Below are 25,417 nucleotides of genomic sequence, written 5' to 3'. Positions count from 1 at the left end.
AGTTGGCCCGAAGGTGAGACCCGCAATCGGGATGTGACTTCCACGTACCGATGCAGGGTGGACACCACGCAGAGAAGCGGTTCTGTAGGGAAAAAAGGGTAGAAAACTGATGTGGAATCGGATTTCGTACGGCGTGAAATTTGGAAGGTAACTCCTTCTGGGGAGACCGAAAAGGCATCGATTTCGAATGCTCGTACGTCCGAGACTCTGCGGAATGAGACCAAACAAAGTAGAAGTGTCAGTTTAGCTGATAGCTGTCGGAGCGAGAGTCTGTTGTTGTCCGGCCAGTCCCTAATGAATTGTAGAACGATCTCGACGTCCCATAGTCGGGAATATTTAGGTCTTGGAGGCCTCTGTAGTCTGATGCCCCTGAGAAGACGGCATACCAGTGGGTCTTTTCCAACGGGGATCCCCTGGGTCGGAACGTGGGCTGCCGAAATTGCGGAGCGTATGACGTTGAGGGATCGATAAGATCGGCCCGTGGAGAAGAGGTGAGAGAGGAAATTCAAGATGGCTGTTATAGGTGCCGTAAAGGGATCGAAATTCCGTTCACTGCACCAAGTAGACCAGGAGTTCCATGCTGATAGGTAACATCGTCTGGTTCCTGGTGCCCATGAGTCCCAAAGGAGATCTCGAGACGTTTGCGATAAGTCTTCGGTTTGCCAGGCTCCCCTGAAAGTGTCCAAGCCATCAGCGTGAGACGGCCTTCCAGGATGAGCGGGTGTTGGTTCCCTTTTGGATCCGTAAGGAGTGTCGGGTAGGACGGTATGAGGAGAGGATCCTTGTAGGCTGCTGCCAGAAGATCCGGAAACCATGGTTGACCCGGCCATAGGGGCGAGATGAGGAGCAGGGATCCGCGTTGGGTCTTCAGGTATTGAATCGTCCTTGCCACCATGGCGAATGGGGGAAAGGCATACGCCCCCGCGGGTGGCCAAGGTTGTAGAAACGCATCTACTGCCTTGCTCCCTGGATCTGGGAGCCAGCTGAAGTACTCGTCTGTCTGCCTGTTGTTGCGTGAAGCAAAGAGGTCTAGGTGGAGGGGACCCCTCCTGGCCGAAAGACGTTGGAAGATCGCTGGGTCCAGTCTCCAGTCGCTGCTGTCCCGCCAGTGGCGTGAGAACCAGTCCGCTGTCAGGTTTGTGTCTCCCGGGAGGTATTCTGCCATCAGGGAGATTCTCCGGGGTAGACAAAATTCGAAGATGTCCTTCGTGATTTTCGACAGGAGCCTGGATCGTGCTCCTCCCAGGCGATTGATGTAGCGGACCGCTGAGACGTTGTCCATCCGGAGGAGGATGCAGCAGTCCGTGCGGTCTCTCGCCAAGCTGCGGATCGCAAACGACCCCACCAGGAGTTCTAAGCAGTTTATGTGGAGGTTGGTTTCTTGTGAAGTCCAAGTGCCTCCTGTCGATCCGTCCTCGCCTGTGGCGCCCCAGCCCCAAAGGCTGGCGTCTGATTCCAGAACGATGTCGGGAGAATTCCCGAAGATGGCTCGGCCGTTCCAAGCCTCCATGCTGTCCAACCACCATCCGAGTTCTTCCTTGATTTCTTCCGTTACCGGAATGTTCTGGTCGTAGGAAGGGTTCTGGCGGAGGAAGGAGGCCTTGAGATGTTGCATCGCCCTGTAGTGTAGTGGGCCTGGGAAGATTGCCTGAATCGATGCGGACAGTAGGCCCACGATCCGAGCTAGGTTGCGGAGGGGAATGGTGTGGCAGCGGATGACCCTGCGTAGTTCCTTCTTGATGGCTGTGATCTTCTAGATCGGGAGTCGTAAGGTGCTGGTCCTGGAAGTCTATCTCGAAGCCCAGGAACTGTATCGTCTGGGTTGGGGAAAGTTCAGATTTTTGTTAATTTACCACGAAGCCTAGGGACGTCAGGAGTTGAATGGTATATCGTGTGTGTTGCGTTAGACTGTACCTGTCTGAGGCGAACAGTAGCAGGTCGTCCAGGTATATAATGCACCGAATTCCTTGCGTTCGTAGTCGTGATACAACTGGTTTGAGAAGCTTGGTGAAGCACCACGGTGCTGAGCTGAGGCCGAAAGGGAGGCATGTGAACTGCCAGGGTTGGTTTTGCCATAGCAATCTGAGGAATTGACGGCAAGATGTGTGGACGGGGACCGACAGGTAAGCGTCCTTGAGGTCTAGCCTCGTAAACCAGTCCCTGTCTTGTAGAAGATCTCTCAGAAGATGGATGCCCTCCATCTTGAAGTGCCTGTACATTACAAAAGCGTTGAGTCCCTTCAAATTTATAACTGGACGGAACTCTCCAGATTTCTTCTTTACTAGGAAAATGTTACTGAAGAATCCCTGTCCGTCGTGAGCCAGTTCTATCGCCCCTTTTGTTTGGAGCTCTCGTAGTTCGTCGTCGATCAGGCGGCGGTCCTCCTGGGAGCATTGAATGGGGTGCAGAGGAATGAGCTGGTAAGGGGGTTCTACGAAGTCGATGACGTAGCCCCGAACTGTCTGGAGGATCCATGCGTCCGTGGAGATGGTTATCCATTTCTGAAAAGACAGAGCAATACGGCCTGCGGTATAAGGGGAAAGTGAAACAAGAGGCATGATGTTGCTTACCTGTGGGGAAGCGTGCTCTGCCACGGCTACGAGGTCCTCTGCCTCGGTCTGCTCCTCGGGTATAGGAGAAGGGTTGTCTGAAGCCCACTTCTGGGTAGAAGGGTTGTGGTCTGTGTGACCGGGGGCCAGAAGGCCAGAATCGGCTGGCTGCGCGGCCCTTGTAGCTGCCAGCCCGTCCAAAAACACCCCGACTGGGGTAACCTCTGAAGACTCGCTTCATGGATGTCTGAGCCTTATTCAGGGACGTAAACATATTGACATGCTTGTTCAGCTCTTTTAAGAAGGGTTCCCCAAATAGTTTGCCCTGTGCCAACGGTCCCAGTTCTTTGGTGCCCAATTCCACCAGTTTTCCGTCAATACGGAGTAAAGCTGCCTTGCGCCTCTCAGAGGAGAGTGCTACGTTGGTATTGCCAACGAAACAGAAGCACCTTTGTGCCCATTCTCTGATGTCATGTGCCCATTCCTTGACCATGCTAGAGTCAAATTGATCGGCTCTAGTGAAAGCCTCATCTGCCAGGTATAATATGCGGGAGAGCGGGCCGATGGCGTCCAGCAGTTTGTCTTGGACCCCGTGGAATCCCTTCTCCACGCCCCGTCGGGGGTCGCGGCCACCCCGGGACATAAAGGTGTTCATCACCTGGTTAAACTCCGGGGTTTGAGTTACATGGTCGGGAAGTGAGGGACGTGGGCATTCCGAGCGTAGACGGTTGCGCACCGTTTTATCCAGTGGTTTGCGAAGCCAGCGGTGCATAAATTGGGAGAGGTGGTCGGGGGGTGTCCAGTCCCCGGAGCGTGGGTGGCGGATATTGCGAGGGTCAAAAAGACGTTGCCCTGTGGGGTCTAGGATGGCATCGTCTTCCTGGGTAGGTGCGAGGTCGTCTGGCAACTGACTGTGATCCAGGAAGGTGCCTCGTAAGAGGCCCGTATGGGAGCCGGAGTCCGAGTCCCAATTGTCATCTTGCGGATCAGAGTCCGCGGCCTGCCACTCGTCCACTACGGCTATAGAATGTGTGTGTTCTTCCTCCTCATCCAAGGAGTAGTGGGCAGGTGTGGGTGGGGCTGGTCTATGGCGTTTGGGTGCTTTACCCTTGGCTGGTGTATCGCCCACTTTCTCACCTTTCCAGTGACGTTTGGCGGGGCGTGGGTCCGCCAGTACGTGTGACTCTGAGGCCTCAGAGTCCTCGTCTTGAGGTAGTGTGAGCGTGGCCTTTTTGGGTTTGTCGGTAGATGCCGACATAACTCTGGACAGCGCTTTCTCCATAGAGGCGGAGATGGCTTCTGCAATCATGGACTGGAAGTCCACAGGGGTTTGGGATGCTTCCATAGTGGTTATGGTGTTGGCACAGGGTAGATGGGCTAGGGGTCAGTTGATTATAATATGCACTCTATAGAATAATAAAATCGGTAATAACAGCAGGGTGTGATGTAGTGTAGGTACAAGTAAAAGTACCCGAAAACCCCAGCAGGGTAAATTGGGTTTGTCTAGCTGGGCCGCACCCAGAAATATATGTATGTATATCTGTGAGGATGGCACGAAATCCACCTTAATGTGACATCAATATGGGGTTGGGATGCCCCTTTAACATATACATATATGTAGGTGGCACGAAATCCACCTGATGGCAGCAGTGCATTAAGGGCTTCACCCTGTTGGAATAGAAGGTGGCACAAAATCCACCCAGTCAGTAAGTAGGAATAGGAATAATAACAGTGGACTCACCACTGAGGAAGGGCCAGCAGCCTCTTTATCCTACAGGAAAACGTCTGTGACCCCTGCCTGAGTAACAAATAGAGCAGCTGAAAAAGATATCGACGACTGGATGTGATCTGCAGGCCGGCAGATCACGGAGATCGTGGGACTCCCAAAATGGCGGCCGCGAATCTCGCGAGACGCGAGATCCAAGATGGCCGCCGGGAAACCGGGAAAAAAGTTTCCCGGCGTGTCGGCGAAACAGAATGCGGCTGGTGAGCCGCAAGGGAGTGCTAGGGACAGGGTGAGCGTTACCCTGAGGGGAAAGCAAGCTGGGAAGCCAGCGAAAAACGAAGGGGAGTGAAAACACATATACAATTAAACATAAAATAAACGTAAAATAAATGTAAAATGAAAGGGGTAACCCCCCAGGATAGGAGGGAGAAGATTCCCAGAAGAAAACAGAATAAGGAAATCGAAAATTAGCATATAACATAGAAAATACAATATAAATAAAGGGAAGAGCCTGAAACTCTGACCTGTCTGCTGATGGAGCAGTAAAGAAAGAGGGGGAGGAGCCTCATCACTGTGAATACTATACCTCCTACTATTTTTTGATTGGTTAATGTTTTCACTCCTTTTCTTTACTGCTATGTGGAGTTAGTAAAGAGAGTTAATGCGAAATATGAAGCCTCCTGTCATGTGGTAAAATTAAACCATTGAGTCTGTGAGTCTCAGGCAGGGGAGGAATGGCTAGGGCTGCATAAACAGAAACAAAATAGATTTAATTCCTAAATGGTAGAGAGCTATAAGTCTGTTGCGAGTCTGCAGGGGCATGACATATACACGAAGACTGATTCATATTTTTTGATACTATAACAGGACACATGCTTTCATCTAAGAAAAGATGTGAGTAACCTCAAAGGGAAACAGTAATATTTAGTCCACTGTCATATGTAGAATATATAATCAACTCATTAGCTACATAAACATTAGATATGAGTTGTGCTTTTTTTGTGAAAAGGTTTGTGAAAAAACAATATATAACTCAAGAATGTTACAGAGTGCACATGAATAAAATGAAATAAAACATTTGTGAAATACCACCAAATAAATGTCTGTGTAAACTGTCTAAAGAGTCGCACAGTCCAAAATATTCTTTAAATGATTAGTGGTGGAGTCCTGGGCTGTGCAGTAGCCATCTTTATGGGATCTGACATCAGGCCCTTGAAATAGCTAAATTCATGCTTATTGAGCCTACCTGGACTGATTCACCTACTTGCTCTATTTATGGGAATGCTCCAACCATCCATTGATCTAGTTCCAGACCTGATTGACGCAAGGCACTGAAACTACTGACACTTTGGGCCTGCAGCTGATCTGAACCCTGCTATCTTGCAGAATGGTAGCCATGGCAAGAAACTGACAGCTACTCATCTGGTGAGATTGGGAGCTGCTGCCCATCAGGCCATCGTGATGAGGGCCTAGGGGTGGATGGGGGCCTGGCTCCACCCTCCCCTCCTTCTGCCAGTGGGGGTTATCCTGGTCAGTTCCGAGGCCACAGCCAATGATGACCTCTACCTACTTCAGAAGCAGCTGATCATGCCCTGATTTGCAGGGTAACACTGTTGGAAAAGAATACTCATCTACAAAAAAGTGCTGAATTATGCTTCTCCTCTTTCCTTTGAGTGGCTGGCCTTCGGATGGAACCCCTGGAATTCAGGCCTGCTGGAAAAGTGGTAGCGCTGGCCTCTGGGTTTGAGTGGATACCAGAGAGATTTGTCCCTGCTGCTGCAAGCCCTGTGGGATGCTATTGTGCGGACCCCCCGGTGGACCGGTGGTTGAGAACGCTATATACCGTTTCCAAGAGTGTGGCCAGTTCAAGGAGAGTCGAACACGTCACATAAGTTTAAGTGGTTCTGGGGAGGTGCAGGAGATCAGCAGTCTGTGGACTCTTGGTTGGGAGGGCACACTGGATGTGCTGCCCCAAAGTAATCCTTATGTGGGGAAGGGGGCTTCTCTGCTGTATTTTTTTTTTTTGTCTTTCACATGTAACAGGACATTTTTTTGTCCTGTTGCATGTAGCTTATATTATATATCTCTCCTAGCTAAGTATCTGCCTATACTAGCTCCTGTATGCTAGCTAAGTTAACTGCACTTACATACTGCTATTCACTTCCCGGGTCTATTAACCTGATTTAGCAGAGCAGACCAATTGTTGTGATTTTTAGCAAACAGACCACTCTAACAACCATATATCACTACATCACAGGCCACACATGCAGCTAATGTACTGCATTTTTACAAGCTTAAATTGGGGTTTAATGCTCCAATTATTGTTTCAGGGCCACACCACCATTCAATTTTACTAATTACGTATACCGTATTGACAGACCGGGATACCGTAAATGGGGGAATAAGGAGAACAGGGAGAGAGCCTCTTTTTTTTTAAAGATTTTTATTAGGCACTGTATTACTCTGAAATGTAATACAGATTTTTATGCTGTAGTCCTCATTGAAGTGACTCAAATCTACTTTTCCCATTCCACATTATGATACAGTTCTATATTTCTATACTCACCTACACAATGTCACAATGTGACTTTACTTGCTGGTTATTTAGCCCTAAGCAGGTTCTACTCATATTATGCGACTTCAAGGGGTACTGAATTGCATATTGAATTAGGAAACTCATCATCGCTCCAGTACACAATCTTTTGTCACTATTATACATTATGACTTAACACGCAATAGAATGCTATCCTGTTAGCTTATGTGTATTGCAACTGTTTGCATCAGAACATTGCTTAATTAGGCTGTAAAATACAAGTCTTTTACTAAATGTTGACTGCTTCCAAATGACCTCCGGTGTGTGGGAAGGTGGTTGATTATGTTGCCAACAATAAAAATCTATTTTAAAAAAAAACATTATATAAATATGTGTAAATGTACATCATTTTTAACTTTAAAGTTTGTCTGAAGAACGATCTGTACACAAAATTCTAATTTACTGATATTTTAAGTACATGATATGGATTCCTTATTTCAAATAAATGTCATGCTAATATGTTTTCAAACAAAAAAGTGCTTGGTAGTGAAGGAGTTAAGGGTTTTTATTTTAGGACAAATAAAGTAAATTAAATGTATTATCTGCATTCCAATATGTAACTGATTGTGTATTAGTATTCAAATTATGGCATTTTAGTAGCATACAGGTTAATTCAATAAACACTGGATTTTGTACAGATGGATAAAATTCAATTAAAATGACAGAATTCCAACTGGAGTTGCAATTCTCATTTTTACGAAAGCCATATATGGTCTGAATTCAGGCAGCCCTTGCGAATCTGCAGCAATCACATGGATACACTTGGTGTACGGATTACAATTAGTTCTTTACCATCCAAAACCTATACAAAGTAGATGCCCAAAGTGCCTATATTAATAAAACTGGAACTGAATTCATTTGGGAGGATGCACATTTACAAATATTGTTTACTTGATTAATTATATTGATTATTGTAAGTACCATTTGTAACAAAACACCCCATGGGATGTGGGCCTGCCACCTCGCTGAGACCAGGGTCACATTATATCTCCCCCAGCTGGCCTCGGTGTGCAGGCCCATCTGCCAATGCCTCCTGCTTCCAGGTATGTATTGACAGTGCCAGTGTATTGACAGGGGATGGACAGTTCCTGGCCCATTGAGGGCATAGGGACGTCATGAGACTGTGCTAACTGGGTTCTTAAAGTATGAACTGGGATTATAGTATTAACATAAATGTAATCTGCTTTAAATAGTGGGCCTTGACTGGGGGGTGGTTTACATCTAGATATGTCTGCTTAACATATGGCTACCTATTACATACCTAGCTTGTTTTCTCTTAGCATGTCCAAACGTACAAACTGTGTATCCATGTGTTGTTTACTCATTAACATGCCTACTCCGTTTAGTATTTAGCCTGTAACACTCTTTTTTTCTTGTTTTTCTTGTTTTCTTGTTTTAAAAAAAAAAAAAGGACAGCACCTCATGACTACTCATAACTATGTATTTTTACATTATTTTGGGCTATATGTCATATTGCCAACTTGTCTTTAAATCTGCACTGCAAAAATAAAGGATTTAAAAAAAAAATGTAAAAAATCATTTGCTGGGCCTATGTTGCCTTTAAGCCCATATTGCAGGCCAGGAATTAAAATTAACCCAATCAACGCATGCCATTTGCAAAAGTAGGCAACGCAGAGTATTCAAAATGGACATTTATTAGCCACTTAGTCACAAACCCTGACTAAATCTAGTGTTAATATTTTTTTTTTTTTACCATTCTTCACACATAAACTGCCCTTTTACATATGTTATCACCAGAATAATGCATACTGCTCTAAAACACACACATATATATATCCAGGGATGTCTCAAGAGTACATTAGTATCCCCATGTCCACGTTTATGGTGTTCTAGAAAGTTATAGGGTCAAATATAAGACTTGCCCATTTCAGCATTTACACAATGAAATTTGCCAGATTGTTGTCTTTGAGACCATATGTCAGCCCACTAATGAGAATTACTATCATAATGGCATACCAAATAGGGTATATCCAGGCTTTTTGTTTATGTAAAGTCACAAACCCTGTTGTTAGGCAAGTCCCTCAAATTGTAATTAATAAAATCATATAATTATGTACAACATTTACATAAATATACATGTAGAATTTAAAAATATAAAACTCCACAGGGGACTGAAACATTGAACTTATTGCTGTCACACTGAATCTGCTTTAATAAGGCAGATATATTCACCTGAAATTTGTCCTGTAAGTTTTCTCTTCATTTGTTTGTTGATATTAATATATTAATATACAGTATCTCACTGGAGAGAGGGACCTCTTAGGTGGGTCCTACTCTAACCCAGGGCCGTTTATAATATGAATAGGACCCAGGGCAAAGCATTTTCTTGGGCCCCCTAGGCCCTGCCCATCCCCCCCCAATTACGCCCAACCCCCATTCACACTGACAGACCTTCTGACACATACACACACACACAGACAGATATATTAAAACATTCGCAGATACATACTGACACACATACACTGACACACAAATATATACTTATATACATTCAGACATACTGACACACACACACATACAAACACACACAGACACATACACTGACAGATATACTGAAACACACACAGACATATACACTGACAGATGTATTGACACACACAGACATTCTGACACACACACAGGGATTCTAAGACACACACAGGGATACTGACACACACAGGCATAATAACATACACACCTACAGGCATGCTGAAACACACACACACACTGACATACACACAGACATACTGACATACACACACACAAACATACTGACACACACACACACACACAGACATACTGACATACACACACACTGACATACACACACACAGACATACTGACATTCACAAACACACAAACATACTGACATACACAAACAAACATACTGACACACACACAGACATACTGACATACACACACACACACACTGACACACACACACACACACATACAGACACACACAGATAGACATACTGACACACACACACAGACATACTGACATACACACACACAGACATACTGACACACACACACATATATACTGACATACACACAGACATACTGACAAACACACTCAGACACTGACATACACACACAGACATACTGACACACACACACAAACATACTGACACACACAGATACTGACACACACAGACATACTGACACACACACACACACACAAACATACTGACACACACACAGACACTGACATACACACACAGACATACTGACATACACACACAGACATACTGACACACACAACCATACTGACACACACACAGACACTGACATACACACACAGACATACTGACACACACAGACATACTACTGACACACACACACACACACACACACACTTAGCCACCCTCCAGGTTCTTACCTTTTCCTGGAGGGTGGTTTCCCTGGGGTCCAGTGGCAGGCTGAGGCAGATGGGAGTTCTCCTCTGGAACTCCCCTCCTCCTGCCTTTCTCCTCCCGCGTGGCTATTATCTCCGGTGGGATGCAGTGACGCGCGGCACTCACTTCCTCCCAGCCGGTACAGGAAGGGGCCCGGTCACGCTGTTTAAGCGTCACAGCGCCCGACTGGGCCCCTGCTCACACATGCATACCAGGTGGCCCTTAGTGCATGGGCCACCAGGGGGGCCTCCTTAGTTGGCAGGCCGGTGCTGCTCTGTGCAGCCGCACCACCTGGTACATGTGGACTGCTCAAATCGCGGGGCCCACGGGGCAGCTGCTCTGGGGCCCCCCAGGAGAAACTGGGCCCGGGGCAGCTGCCCTGTTTACCCCATGCTAAAGACGGCCCTGCTCTAACCATTTGCCTTGCTTCCTTGAGCTTCTGGCAAAAATATCTCTAATGAGACAGAAAGGGGTATTTTTATATACATCCCTACATGCTTATTAACCCTTAATAGGGAACACATGGGATGGGCAGCGGCATTGCAACCTAGCTGTGTGATACAAAAGTGAATACAAATACAAAAAAAAACTCCCATTACTCCTGAGCAGCAGCAACGACCATAGTACACATTAGCCAAAATACATATAGTAAAAAACAAAAAAAGTTACCTGTGCTCTTTCCACTTCCCTATGTTTTTATAAACAAATGGAAGTTTTTAGTTACCTCCAATGGCCATGAGAGGGTATGCCCACCCCTTAGATGGGTCCTACTCTAACCATTTGCCTTGCTTCCTTGAGCTTTTGGCAAAAATATCTCTAATGAGACAGAAAGTGGTATATACATCCCTACATGCTTATTAACCCTTAATAGGGAACACGTGGGATGGGCAGCAGCATTGCAACCTAGTCCTGCGCTCAAACTACCATTACTCCTGGGCGGCAGCAATAACCGTAGTACACATCAGCCAAAATACATATAGTAAAAACCAAAGAAAAAAGTTACAAAGTTTTTAGTTACCTCCAATGGCCATAAGAGGGTATGCCCACCTGCCATGTCCCTTTGTTTAAAAATACATAGGGATGTGGAAAGAGCGCAGGTAACTTTTTTCTTAGATTTTTACTATATGTATTTTGGCTGATGTGTACTATGGTTGTTGCTGCCGCCCAGGAGTAATGGGAGCTTGAGCTCAGGACTAGTTTCTTTGCATTGGAATCCACTCAGAACAGACCTTGCCATAGTCGACCAAAGAATTTGAGTGCACGTGTTCGGAGTCATATTCAGAGATTGTTTTGGGGAAATAGATGTATGAGTGCTGACAGCATTGTGGAGTGGTTGAAGGGGTGGGGGTCAGCCTGTCAGTGCTCAGACTATACAGGCCCCACACTGCATCAAATTGGTCTGCATGCCTGTCGTCCCAAAGGGAAGTCTTTTCTAAAGATGATGTACAAGAAAGCCCGCAAAAGGTTTGCTGAAGACAAGCAGACTAAGGACATGGATTACTGGAACCATTTCTTGTGGTCCAATGAGACCATGATAAACGTATTTGGTTCAGATGGTGTCAAGCGTGTGTGGTGGCAACCAGGTGAGGAGTACAAAGACAAGTGTGTCTTGCCTACAGTCAAGCATGGTGGTGGGAGTGTCATGGTCTAGGCCTGCATGAGTGCTGCCAGCACTGGAGACCTACAGTTCATTGAGGGAACCATGAATGCCAACATGTACTGTGGCATACTAAAGCAGAGCATGATCCACTCCCTTCGGAGACTGGGCAGGGCAGTATTCCAACATGATAACGACCCCAAACACACCTCCAAGACGACCATTGACTTGCTAAAGAAGCTGAAGGTAAAGGTGATGTACTGGCCAAGCATGTTTCCAGACCCAAACCCTATTGAGCATCTGTGGGGAATCCTCAAACAGAAGGTGGGGGAGCACAAGTTCTCTTACATCCACCAGCTCCATGATGTCATCATGGAGGAGTGAAAGAGGACTCCAGTGGCAACCTGTGAAGCTCTGTTAAACTCCATGCCCATAAGGGTTATGGCAGTGCTGGAAAATCATGGTGGCCACACAAAATATTGACACTTTGGGCCTAGTTTGAACATTTGCACTTAGGGGTGTACTCACTTTTGTTGCCAACAGTTTAGACATTAATGGCTGTGTGTTGAGTTATTTTAAAGGGACAGCAAATTGACACTGTTAGACAGGCTGTACACATACTACTTCACATTGTAGCAGTGTGTAATTTCTTCAGTTTTGTCAAATGAAAAGATATAATAAAATAAAATATTTACAAAAATGTGAGGGGTGTACTCACTTTTGTGAGATACTGTATGTAAAGGAAAATGTATTCCTACTTACCGTAATTGTTTTATCTTGGTCAAAGGCACAACAATGAGTAGCTTCTCCCTATCCCTAATTAGACTGGGTCCTAAATAAAACAGAAGGTATAAGTAACCCCTCATACCACTCCCACCCTCAGTCTTTGTGCTGCCATGGCCTATGACCAAAAATAGAAAATTACCGTAAAAATTAATACATTTTCCTTTTCCCTGGCCATATCCATGTTGTGGAATTATTAGGCCCCATAATTTTTTGTCTTAGGCCTCATAATTCAAGTCTTATAAGAATGCTTTGTTAGTAGAAATTGTGCGTCAGCAGAAATGTTAGGTTCCTGTTGAGTGAAACATTGTAGCAGCTAGCCTACATGTTAGTCTTAATAAAATGTGAAGTTACTAAAAGCCTTGAGAACGAACCTTGAGACTAACAGTGCCAACTACTCAAAATGGCTGCCGAAGCACCCCTCCCATCGAGTGAGCCCCGCATGGTAACAAGATGGCGCCTGCATCTTGTGCCCAGTCCCGTGTGAAGGATGTCAACACCTCTTGATGGGAGGGCATTTAACTAACCACTTAACACCTAAACCAATTAATAATGTTTACTTGTTGTTATCTTGAATTCTGTAGTGATGTAATAATGCCTTTATAAGGGTCTGCGCACCCATTTTCTGTGCTCTTGCCATTAAATTTCCTGAAGTTCTTTCATTAACCTGAACCTCGTGTCTCAGTGTGAATTTACTTCTGCGTGCACGCAACATTATTATTTTTAATTTGGACAGGAACAGATAGTCATTCAAACTTATTGGTTTGCATAAAAGAATCCACTACATACATGACAGCTCAACAATGGGTAATACCCAAGCAATAAACAAGGGAGGGAAGAAATACACACTTCCAAAATATAAATGCAAATTGACAACACACACCTAATAAGGACATTGGAAATTAAAAACTGATTGCCCACTATTGCCACATTATTAAATTGACCAACTCAAATGCACCCAACAAAAAATTCTGAAAATTGTTGGTTGAGGACCAAGCAGCAAGTTACCTATAAGTTCCAGGGAAAGTTGGCCACTGATGACTCAAGAGGGAGAAATGGCTCTTGTGGAGAGCAAACAGATGTTCAAGTACTGAAGTAACCCCTAGAGCAAGGATAGGCAACCTTCGGCACTAAAGATGTTGTGAACTACACCCCCCACAATGCTCTTATACCCACAATACTAGCAAAGCATCATGGGAAGTATAGTTCAAAACATCTGGAGTGCCGAAGGTTGCATACGCCTGCCCTAGAGCTTAGTAGGCTGAAAATAGCCAAGACTATCCATCTGATGATTGCTTGAAGAGCTTTTCTGCTCCATTAGTAAAGATAAACAGACTACCAGAAGAAAGACAGATAGTGGATCTATAGAAATAGATTTTTTTTTTAATTCTTTATTTTTGTAGTGCAGAAAGAAAACATATGTACAATTTTGTCATGCCCCAATAGCCAATGACAAAAGATTCACAATCGATAGCTTACATGTAGTAGGGCAATGAGAAAGACATGCACAATTTTTTTGTACATTTTGTATGATTATAGGCATTATATAGACATTTCGGCAGGGGTATGCAACCTACGAGACAAAGCTGTGTTTAAAATGTCATCTAAAATGCCAGATACAACTTTTAACTAGTGCATATGTGCCCAATAAATGCTTAATAGTTTGCTTATATATAGGATAAAAGTAAAGTCGCTTAAAGTAATGCTGTTGGCGCTTGAGGTTATGATTGTGTGACTTGCTAGCGATATAACATAAATGCATGTAACATAAATATTTCCAACATTGTCTAATCATAAGCGCTTGCATCAATATCTGTTCGTGTCGCTAAAGATTTTTGAAATCTGAGATTTTTAAACATGCAAAACTACGCTAAAAAATGACAGCCCTGTTAGCCTTGATTGTGCATGGGTGAGAGGACTGCGTTGTAGATACTAACAGTAGGTCTAAATTAATATAACACATAAAACATAATCATATTTTAAACTAGGAAAAACTTCAACGTTAATAGTGAGTTTGCAGTGTGAGCAAATCTAGACAGTTATGCCATTAGAACATCTTCATGCTTAGTTAATTAAATAAGTGTGTTATTAACATGTTGAATATACAAGTTAAGCCTAGTCCTGAGTCAAATGAAAGCAGGTAAGAACTGCTGGCTGTTTATCTCTAATCAGTCTAGTATACAAGGCAGAGATCTAGTTAACATTAGGACCTAAAAAGCAGAGAGAGTGCTAAACAAGGAGAACGTATCAGGCAGCCACTTTTTGCATGCGTATAGGGGGCCCAAGAAGGCTGGCATCAGTGGGTAAGGTGTGGAAGTCCCATCAGTGACAGTTAGTGCTTGAGGTTTGACCCCTTATGGTACGGCTGTACTCAGCGAGTTCGTGTTCAACCTATGCCCGCAGATGGGAATCGAAAGTCCTGTGTGTGGAGGGCTGGGGAGGCTGCAGCACTCTGGTGGTTCTGTTGGGTATCCCTCCCGCCCCAGGCCGGCTGGCTGGCCTGCATCCTCTCACCACGGACATGGGGGCTAATGGGGTTCCAGTCCTCCCTTGCTAGGGGCAGGCGGGGAGTGTTGGTGGTAAACTGCCGCTTATTGCAGGCGATCCTCCGCCGGCGTGGGTGATGCCGTGGGGCTCTGCCCCTGGTGGCCATCGGCCTGGGTGATCTCCTGCTAGGAGGTTTGTATGCTGTGGAGGCATGGGTGATCAGAGGGGGCCCACTCACCGCCTGGCTTTCAACGTGGGCGAGATGGGTGCACGGAAGGCTGGTGCTCTTGCCGGCTGTCAGGGCAGCTTTCGGAGGTTGAGTCCCAGCAATAGCCATCTAGAACAGGAGGAGAAAGTTTAATTACTGACTACTTTCTAATGAATATGCTTTAGATATATTGTGGAAGGCAGTAAAGGGTTCTATGCAAAATAGTGCTTGAATGTCACGACTAACTATGTGGTCCAGCACGCAGAAACTATGTAAATATATACATAAGTAAGAAAAGGAAAATAACAGGATAGAGCGTAAACCGGACCTTAGAATGGCCGGACTAATACGCTAGAGACAGAGAATGGTCAAAGGGAAAGCCGAGGTCAAGGAAGCCAGAAAATACTCAATACCGATAAAACAAGCCAAGTCAGGGAAACCAGAGATCAGAATAATCAGGGAAACGCCAAGGATCAGGATACCAGGAAATCAGAAACACGGAAATAGCACTCTCGGGAAACCAGGAAACTGAAACCACGACAGGGCAAAGTTCTGGGAAAAGCTAGGGGTTTAAATACCCCTCTCTAGGCTATGATTGGTCAGAGGGCGACCTCTGACCCCAAAACGTGTGTGTGCGTTGACGTCGTGACGTCACGCACACGTTGGTATAACTCTCGGGGGCGGGGCTATCCATAGACGCGACCACGTGGTCGGCGCCATATTGGATTCGGGCGTGATGCCCGGAAGAAGTAAGTGCGCGGTTCCCGGCTCGCCGACGAGCAGGTAAGCTTGTGTAGTCGGTACGGTCTTGCCGGTCGGGCACGGCCGTGAGGCTCGGCGGGCCGGTGACCGCAACAGTACCCCCCACTCGAAGACCGCGCATCGGGCGGGAAGGACCCGGCTTAAGAGGAAAGCGGTTGTAAAATGACCGGATAAGACGGGGCGCATGGACCCGGTCAGCAGGAACCCAACAACGTTCCTCGGGGCCATAACCCTTCCAGTCAACGAGATGGGACAAGACACCTCTGGATAACTTGGAGTCCATGATAGAACGGACTTCATATTCTTCTTGATCACCTACTACCAAGGGCGGAGGAGGAGTGGATAACTTGGTGTAGCAATTGCAAGTAAGGGGCTTGAGCAGAGAAACATGGAAAGTATTTGCAATTCTCATATGAGCCGGTAGTGCCAAAGAATAGGTCACTGGATTAATACGTTGGGTAACTCGAAAGGGACCTATGTATCGAGGGGCAAATTTCATGGACGGGACCTTGAGCTTGATATGTTTTGTGGAGAGCCACACCCTGTCACCTGGAAGATAGACAGGATTAGCGCCCCGTTTTTTGTCAGCTTGGACCTTTGCTCGTAATGAGGCTTTTTGCAGAGCTGAATGGACGGAATCCCAGGTATCATGAATAGATTCTAAACGGGTGTTCAAAGCAGGAATTTCCGTGTCTGAGAATTCAGAAGGAAAAACAGCGGGGTGAAAACCGTGATTTACAAAGAATGGACTATGATTAGAAGATTCATGAGTGGCGTTGTTCCTGGCGAACTCAGCCATGGGTAAGAGTTCATACCAGTTAGACTGATTGGCATTTATAAAGCAACGTAAATAGGCTTCTAAAGACTGATTCGCCCTCTCTGCTGCTCCATTTGTTTGAGGGTGATATGCTGTTGAAAAGGAGAGTTTGATGCCCAATTGTTTACAGAAGGAACGCCAGAACCTAGAGACAAACTGGGTGCCTCTGTCAGATACTATGTTTTTGGGTACACCGTGCAACCGAAAGATTTCTCTCAAGAATATTTGAACTAGATCTTGAGCAGATGGTAATTTTTTAAGTGGGACAAAATGTGCCATCTTCGTGAATCTATCAATAACCATAAGGAATGTATTAAACCCGTTTGAACTGGGTAGATCCACAATGAAATCCATGGCCAAGTGGGTCCATGGAGCACTAGGTATGGGCAGTGGTTGTAACAGTCCAGGAGGTGACCTAGGAGGAACTTTAGAAACGGCACATATTTGACATGCCCCAACATAATCTTTGATATCGTTTCTAAGAGCAGGCCACCAAAACCTCCGGGAGATGGCAGAGAGAGTTTTATGGACTCCAGGATGGCCCGCTGTGAGGTTGTCATGGAACATATCTAATACCTTTTTTCGAAACTGAGGTGACACATACAGTTTGTCCGGAGGTTTTCCCACAGGTGCCTGAGTTTGATCTGCTATTATGGCACAGAAGAGTGGAGACGACACTTCGGAAACTGTAGTGGCAATGAGGCATTCAGGAGGTATAATAGGATATATCACCTGTTCCGGAACTTCATCTGTCTCAAACTGCCTAGAAAGTGCATCTGCCTTGGTGTTTTTAGTACCAGGCCTGTACGTAATTACGAAATTGAATCGGGAGAGGAACAATGACCACCTAGCCTGACGAGAGGACAATCTCTTAGCGTCCCCAATATAAGCCAAATTCTTATGATCAGTAAAGATCAAAAGTAGCTCTTTGGAACCTTCCAAGAGATGCCTCCATTCCTTAAGGGCAAGTACAATGGCCAAAAGTTCCCTATTCCCTATGTCATAATTCTTCTCTGCAGGTGTGAGTTTGCGAGAGTAAAAGCCACAGGGATGTAAAGGCGTATCAGGATTTTCTCTTTGAGACAGAATGGCTCCAACTCCTGTTTCTGACGCATCCACCTCTAGGATAAATGGTTTGGTTGGATCAGGATGGGTCAGGACAGGTGCTGAGGAAAATAAAGATTTTAACCGTTCAAATGCCTCTCTTGCTTCTTTGGGCCAAGATATACAATTTGCTCCTTTTTTGGTTAAATTTGTTATAGGGGCAATCACGGAGGAAAATCCCTTTATGAATTTGCGGTAGTAATTTGCAAAACCTATAAAGCGTTGAGTAGCTTTAAGGCCCTTGGGTAATGGCCACTGTAAGACTGCCTCCAGTTTGCGGGGATCCATCTGGAAACCAGACGGAGATATAACGTATCCAAGGAATTGTATCTCCGTTTGGTCAAACTGGCATTTCTCCAGTTTACAGTAAAGGCCGTTCTGTAACAGGGTTTTCAGTACAATTCTCACATGTTCGTGATGTGTCTCTAGGTCTGGGGAATAGATGAGAATGTCGTCCAAGTACACTAGAACGAACATGTGAAGGTACTCTCTTAGGACATCGTTAATAAAATCCTGGAATACCGCTGGAGCATAATCCAAATGGCATAACCAGGTATTCGTAATGTCCCATTCTGGTGTTAAATGCGGTCATCCATTCGTGACCGTCCTTAATTCTGACTAGATTGTAAGCACTTCGGAGATCGAGCTTGGTAAAGACTCGAGCTCCTTTCAATCTGTCAAACAGCTCTGATATAAGGGGAATAGGGTAGGCATTTTTTATGGTAATCCTATTCAAACCCCTATAATCGATACAGGGGCGTAGGTCTCCTTCTTTTTTAGAGACAAAGAAGAACCCAGCCCCGGCTGGTGAGGAGGATCTACGGATATGACCCTTTTTGAGAGCATCCTTTATGTATTCTTCCAAACAAAGATTTTCTTGGGGGGACAAGGCATAAACTCCTCCCTTGGGAGGCATAGTCCCTGGTAATAAATTTATAGTACAGTCATAAGGTCTATGAGGAGGTAACCCTTCTGACTGGACCTTGTTAAATACCTCTTTTAAATCCATATACTGCGGTGGTATTTGTGTGGTCAAGGGAGGTGTAATAGGAACATTAATGGTGCCAATAGGTTGTGGGATTTGCTTCAAGCACACACCTTTGCATCTCTCACCCCAACTCACAATCTCTCCTTCAATCCAATCCAAACGTGGATTGTGTTTCAGGAGCCAAGGGAAACCGAGTATTATCGGACATGTAGGGGAAGATATGATTTGAAAGGTCATTTCTTCAGAGTGGAGAATACCCACTGAGACAGTGATTGGCAGGGTTTCGTGTGTGATGAAAGGCTGGGAAAGAGGCCTTCCATCAATGGCCTCGACTGCTATAGGTTTCTCTTTTTGTCTTATGGGCAGGAGATGTTTAGCAGAGAACTCTTTGTCTAGGAAATTCTCCGCTGCCCCAGAGTCAATCATAGCCTCACACTGGATAGTAGTCTTTTTAAAAGACAAGGTAACTTTGACAAGGAAACGGTTCTTAGTCAATTTAGGGGACATATACATCACACCTAAGGTCGGTCCCCGTACGTGCCTTAGGTGTGCAAGTTTTCCGGCCGAACCGGGCATGACCATCTTTGATGTCCCTTCTTGCCACAATACATACATAGCCCCTCGTTACGTCTGTGTTGTCTCTCTGCCTCAGTGAGTTTAGCGCTACCCAATTGCATGGGTTCAGGTTCTGGAAGAGGCGCTTGGCTACTCACCACTGGGTTAGAGAAACGAGGAGCTATGGACAAATTAGAACGTCGGTTACGTTGCTTGTTTTTCTCTCTCTCTCTGAGCCGGTTATCAATGTCTATCATGTAGGCAATAAACTCATTAAGATTAACCGGAAGGTCTCTAGCTGCGGTCTCATCTTGTATACTCTCAGCTAGACCTTCAGAGAAAGCAGCCACCAGACCGCTATTGGTCCAATCAACCTCAGACGCCAATGTCCTGAACTCTATGGCATAATCGGCTACAGAACGACTGCCTTGCTTTATTCTCATAAGGGCTTTGGCAGCGTTCTTCTCCCTGCCTTTAGGTTCAAACGTAGCCTTAAAAGCTGTGAGAAAGGCACTGTAATCACGGGCTACTGCGTCACCACTTTCCCATAAGGGGTTAGCCCAGGTTAAGGCTTTTCCAGTTAATTGGTTCATCAGATAGCCTATTTTTGATCTATCTGTTGGGAATGAACCTGGGGATGCATCAAAGTGGTATTCAATTTGGTTTAAAAAACCTCTGAATTCTTTAGAATCACCTCCATAACGAGGGGGAGGTGACAGGGTTATGGACGGTGGTTTATGTGGTACGGGAACCACTACAGGTGGCGGAACCACAGGTGGTACAGGAGAGACCTCTAAATAGGCAGTCCTCTGGAGCAAGGTCTGAAATGCCTGGGCAAATTGGTCTAACCTGTGGTCCATATCCTCCACCCTATTTTCACAGGCGATCATATGTTTGCATAGCTCTGCAGGATCCATGGCCCTGTCGTAATGTCACGACTAACTATGTGGTCCAGCACGCAGAAACTATGTAAATATATACATAAGTAAGAAAAGGAAAATAACAGGATAGAGCGTAAACCGGACCTTAGAATGGCCGGACTAATACGCTAGAGACAGAGAATGGTCAAAGGGAAAGCCGAGGTCAAGGAAGCCAGAAAATACTCAATACCGATAAAACAAGCCAAGTCAGGGAAACCAGAGATCAGAATAATCAGGGAAACGCCAAGGATCAGGATACCAGGAAATCAGAAACACGGAAATAGCACTCTCGGGAAACCAGGAAACTGAAACCACGACAGGGCAAAGTTCTGGGAAAAGCTAGGGGTTTAAATACCCCTCTCTAGGCTATGATTGGTCAGAGGGTGACCTCTGACCCCAAAACGTGTGTGTGCGTTGACGTCGTGACGTCACGCACACGTTGGTATAACTCTCGGGGGCGGGGCTATCCATAGACGCGACCACGTGGTCGGCGCCATATTGGATTCGGGCGTGATGCCCGGAAGAAGTGAGTGCGCGGTTCCCGGCTCGCCGACGAGCAGGTAAGCTCGTGTAGTCGGTACGGTCGTGCCGGTCGGGCACGGCCATGAGGCTCGGCGGGACGGTGACCGCAACATTGAAGATCTGATATCCTACAGCCCGATGCTAATGTAACCTATAGCGCTAACTTAATATTAAGCAGTTGTCCTCATGGTTTAAAGGGTGAATATTTCAAAGCCCTTAAAAAAAAACAGGGAAGAATTACACGGGGAGCAATGGTTAACCGAGGGATCATATAAATATAGCTGAAAGATATTTAGATGCCTCCATATCAAATGCCTTTCACAAAAATAGAGATCAGAGAGTGCTGAGACATGTAACTCTGAGGTGATGACCTAAAGTACACACTAACATATTTATTGATCTCACGAGTTCCCATTAACCCCTTAAGGACACATGACATGAGTTAAGAACCTTGGCTCAACAGTGATGTTGATAATTCCTAGATGAGTCCTGGATTCAGGAACTTAGAATTGATTTGGTAGAATGAAATTGAATGATCACCTAATTAGCAATAGACCAGGATAAAAAAGCATTCCAACTCTGTAAAGGAAGCTAAGGATATATGTTTTCCATGGCCTTCAGAAGGGTATTAATCACTGCACTTGAAATACACTTATTTTTAAGTAATTCTTTACAATATCAAAACCTTCAGAATGAGGAAAGTAGCCCTGGACCTGATGGAGGGAAGAACTCTTTTGGGAGATCCCATGGAGGTACTTAAGAAGATAAGCAGAAGTGGAAACCATGGACTGGGTACCAATAGGAAACTGTCAGGATGATTTGATATGGCTCTTGCAATCTATGCAGAAGAGAAGTGTTGGATGGTAATGGTGTCCCTGTAGCGGAATGGGCTTTGCCACAGTACCCCTCTTTGTACTAGGGGCTGTCCTTGTGTGCCTCTATTTTCCTGTGTTTCTACTGCTCGTTAATTGGGGAAACAAGTAAAACATTCTTACATTTTGTCTTTTCATCTGGTTGTTCGGTATTATCCCTATTTCAGCTGACTTTCCCTATATAGTTCGACAAACGAACTAAGTACCGAACAACCAGGCCACCCATGAGAGGAGCGTGGCACCAGTTGACCTTTCTAACCCTGTAAACACTTTCTTAACCACAAACACATGAACCAACTGGGTGATCCCCTGGGTGGCCGCTATTCATTTACGTGAACATGTGGCGGCTGCCATCTTGAAATATGAACTGCACCAGCAGGGTTTGGTCGTCGAGTGTCTGCAGCACAAATCAGACACTCGACGGCACGAACACCGCTGAGACTTCCATCCTCGTGTAAGTTTCTGTAAACTCAGGGGGACAGATCGGCATTCAGTGAAATGAACCACACGAACTAGATGATTTCAACGAACTAAGGCATGAACCATCTTTATAGGCAATTTCATGTAATTCAGACTCTCGAAAGTAGACCAACCTCACAGCCCAGTCGCATGGAACTATTTTAGGCATACACCTCGTGTGCGGTCGGTAAAACTAAGACTTCCATGGAATTGCCGAACCCCTGAACCGATCTGGGTGATTTTTCAGTATGCTGCTCCCCCAGATCAGGGCTATCAGGGGATGCCTGAATTGTGGGAGTGTGATATGTTTTGGGGTATATCCCAGATATAGGGAAAAATGTTTCCCTACAGCCTGGAGATAATTAAGTTGGCTATAAAACATAATCTGGTTATGTCCCAAGCTAAGGGAGGGAAGGTATGAACTGTATGGGAATGTCTGTAACTGTACTTGTCTGTTTATTGGTATTGACATGATTGGGGTGCGAATCTGGTCCTTTACTGCCGGTATAGAAATTAAATATTTCTTATCTGAAAGGGCCTTGAATTTATTTTAAACTTTTAAACTTTATTTTAAACTTTTTAAACTTTTTAAACTTAAACATCAAAGGAATTAAATTAAGTACCAACTACAGTAAAACATCTATCAATTTTTTAGACTTCGAAATTTATGCTGAAAACAATGTTTTAAAAACTCTCACTTATTTTAAGAAAGTACACACTAACATATTTATTGATCTCACGAGTTGCCATTATGAACCTTGGCTCAACAGTGTACCGAAAAGTCAATTATTACTTTTGAAAAGAAACTGCACTGACTATATTGTTTTCAACGCTGAAGCAAATAACTAAAAAGATAAAGTAAAGTGGCAAAAAAATATAAAGCTATCAACTTCAATTTACAAATTGAGGGAATAGGCAAACTTGATAGGAACACCTTTTTTAACTACAAAACAAAAACAAAAAAGAGATGATACTACCTATAATTTTCAACTATAATTACAAGTCATGAAGTGAAAAAAATCATAAACAAATATTGGGGTATCCTCAAAGAAGACAACATACTGAAAAATATTTTACCACCAAAGCCTAAGATTGTCTTCAGAGGAGCCCCCAATTTAAAATCCATTTTAACTAAAAACTAGTTAAAAAAAAAGTGCAAAATGTGCTCTGCCTGTAAATATAAATCGTGCAATATTATGGCCAAATATAAATCTCCCATTACTAATAAAGAATATAACATTAACAATTTTATAACTTGCAATACCAAGAACGTTATTTATGTTCTGGAGTGCCTTTCAGTATGTGGGTATGACCACGAGGTGTCTCAAAGCAAGAATTGCTGAACACTGCAGGAATATTTTAAAAGGTTTTATTAATCATACGGTGTCAAAGCACTTTTTAATACACAATAAAAATTCTAACCTTGTAAAATTGTATGCAATAGATACATGTACTTTATCTTGGCGTGGTGACAACATCGCCAAAACTTTAGGACAACGAGAAATTAAATGGGTCTTTCATTTAAGAACCTTAATTCCCACAGGTCTTAATGCAGATTTTCATTAGTATGATTTTTTATGATTTTTTTTAAATGGTGTTTATTCCCTTTTATATTTTTAACATATTTGCTTTAATTATCCCCTTGTGTCATGTATGTACTTTATCTGACTATGTGATTTACATCAGTATTATATTCTGTTACCATGTGTTTTACTGTATTTAATTCCGTATTTTATATGGTATATTTCCTCTGGTTTATAATTATGGAATCATTGCATTTAACAATTGGCTGTCCTTATTACATTTAACAATATGCTGTTCCCATATGTATCCACTAAGTTTTTACCCTGCAGGACTCTGTATTTGAGTCCACTGGTCACCATTTTGCTGGCTTCCTCGTGTTCCTCCTGCGGACACCATTTTGTTGGAGCCGAGCCTGGGTATCAGGGGCTTGGCTCGATCACCAATGCTTCGTTTTGGGGCTGGAGGCAGTCAGTGAGCATCCCCATAACTCCAGAGAGCTTCTGACTGCTTCTCAGCTCCTTTGGTGTTGATACACGATCGTGCCATGACGATCACATGACGCAGCTCGCGCACTTTTTTTTTTTTTGACAAGTTTTAATTAATTTTTGGTCTCTGACCATGGGGGTACAGAAAAAAGAAAGTGGTATGTTAGGGGGGGGAAAGTAAACATAATTGGAACATAGAAGTCATATTACCGTAGACATAGTGCGTAGTTCTCATTCTCACATTGCGCTTGAGCATTTCACCACTCAGGCCCCATCCCAGTCCACTCTGTCTGTGTCCACTGCCCACAACCAACCCTGGTTCCTGACTGCTGTGGGCAGTTTGGGTATTATACTTTGCCAGGGTGCTTAGGTGGATCAGGTTGGTGGTCTTGTATTGCGTAGGTCAGTGTGGGCTCAGGCCAGGCCAGCAAGTCAGTCGGGGGTGCCAACTGAGAAGAGCATAGAGACACTATAGCTATGTACATGTGGGTAGGTATGTGATACTGAAGTGATGTTTGGTTGTTTCTGACCATATGCAATGTCATGATGCTGTAGGGATGCTTTAACCTTAAAACTCTCTGAGTCTTTAGTCACTCAAGGCAACTGTTCCTAGATTATTATTATTTTTTTTATTTGTTTTTTTTGTTTGCATTTTGTTCATTACCCCATCTGCCCTCCAGCCCCACCCCCAGCTCTAGCCTCCCATTGAGTGTGGACCATGATGGTGTATTTATTCGAGGGGTGTTGTCTGGGCTTGTCACTAGTGGGGTACCTCAGGGATCTGTACTTGGACCCATTCTCTTTAATATTTTTATTAATTATATTGCAGAAGGTCTTGATGGTAAGGTATGTATTTTTGCTGATGATACTAAGATGTGTAACAGGGTTGATGTTCCAGGAGGGATAAGCCAAATGACAAATGATTTAGGTAAACTAGAGCAATTGTCAGAGTTGTGGCAAATGACATTAAATGTGGATAAGTGCAAGATAATGTATCTTGGACGTAAAAACCCAAGGGCAGAGTACAGAATATTTGATAGAGTCCTAACATCTGAGGAAAGGGATTTA

Source organism: Pelobates fuscus, chromosome 1 (genome assembly GCF_036172605.1).
Source record: "Pelobates fuscus isolate aPelFus1 chromosome 1, aPelFus1.pri, whole genome shotgun sequence".
NCBI lineage: Eukaryota > Metazoa > Chordata > Amphibia > Anura > Pelobatidae > Pelobates > Pelobates fuscus.
This window is presented reverse-complemented; position numbering follows the sequence as displayed.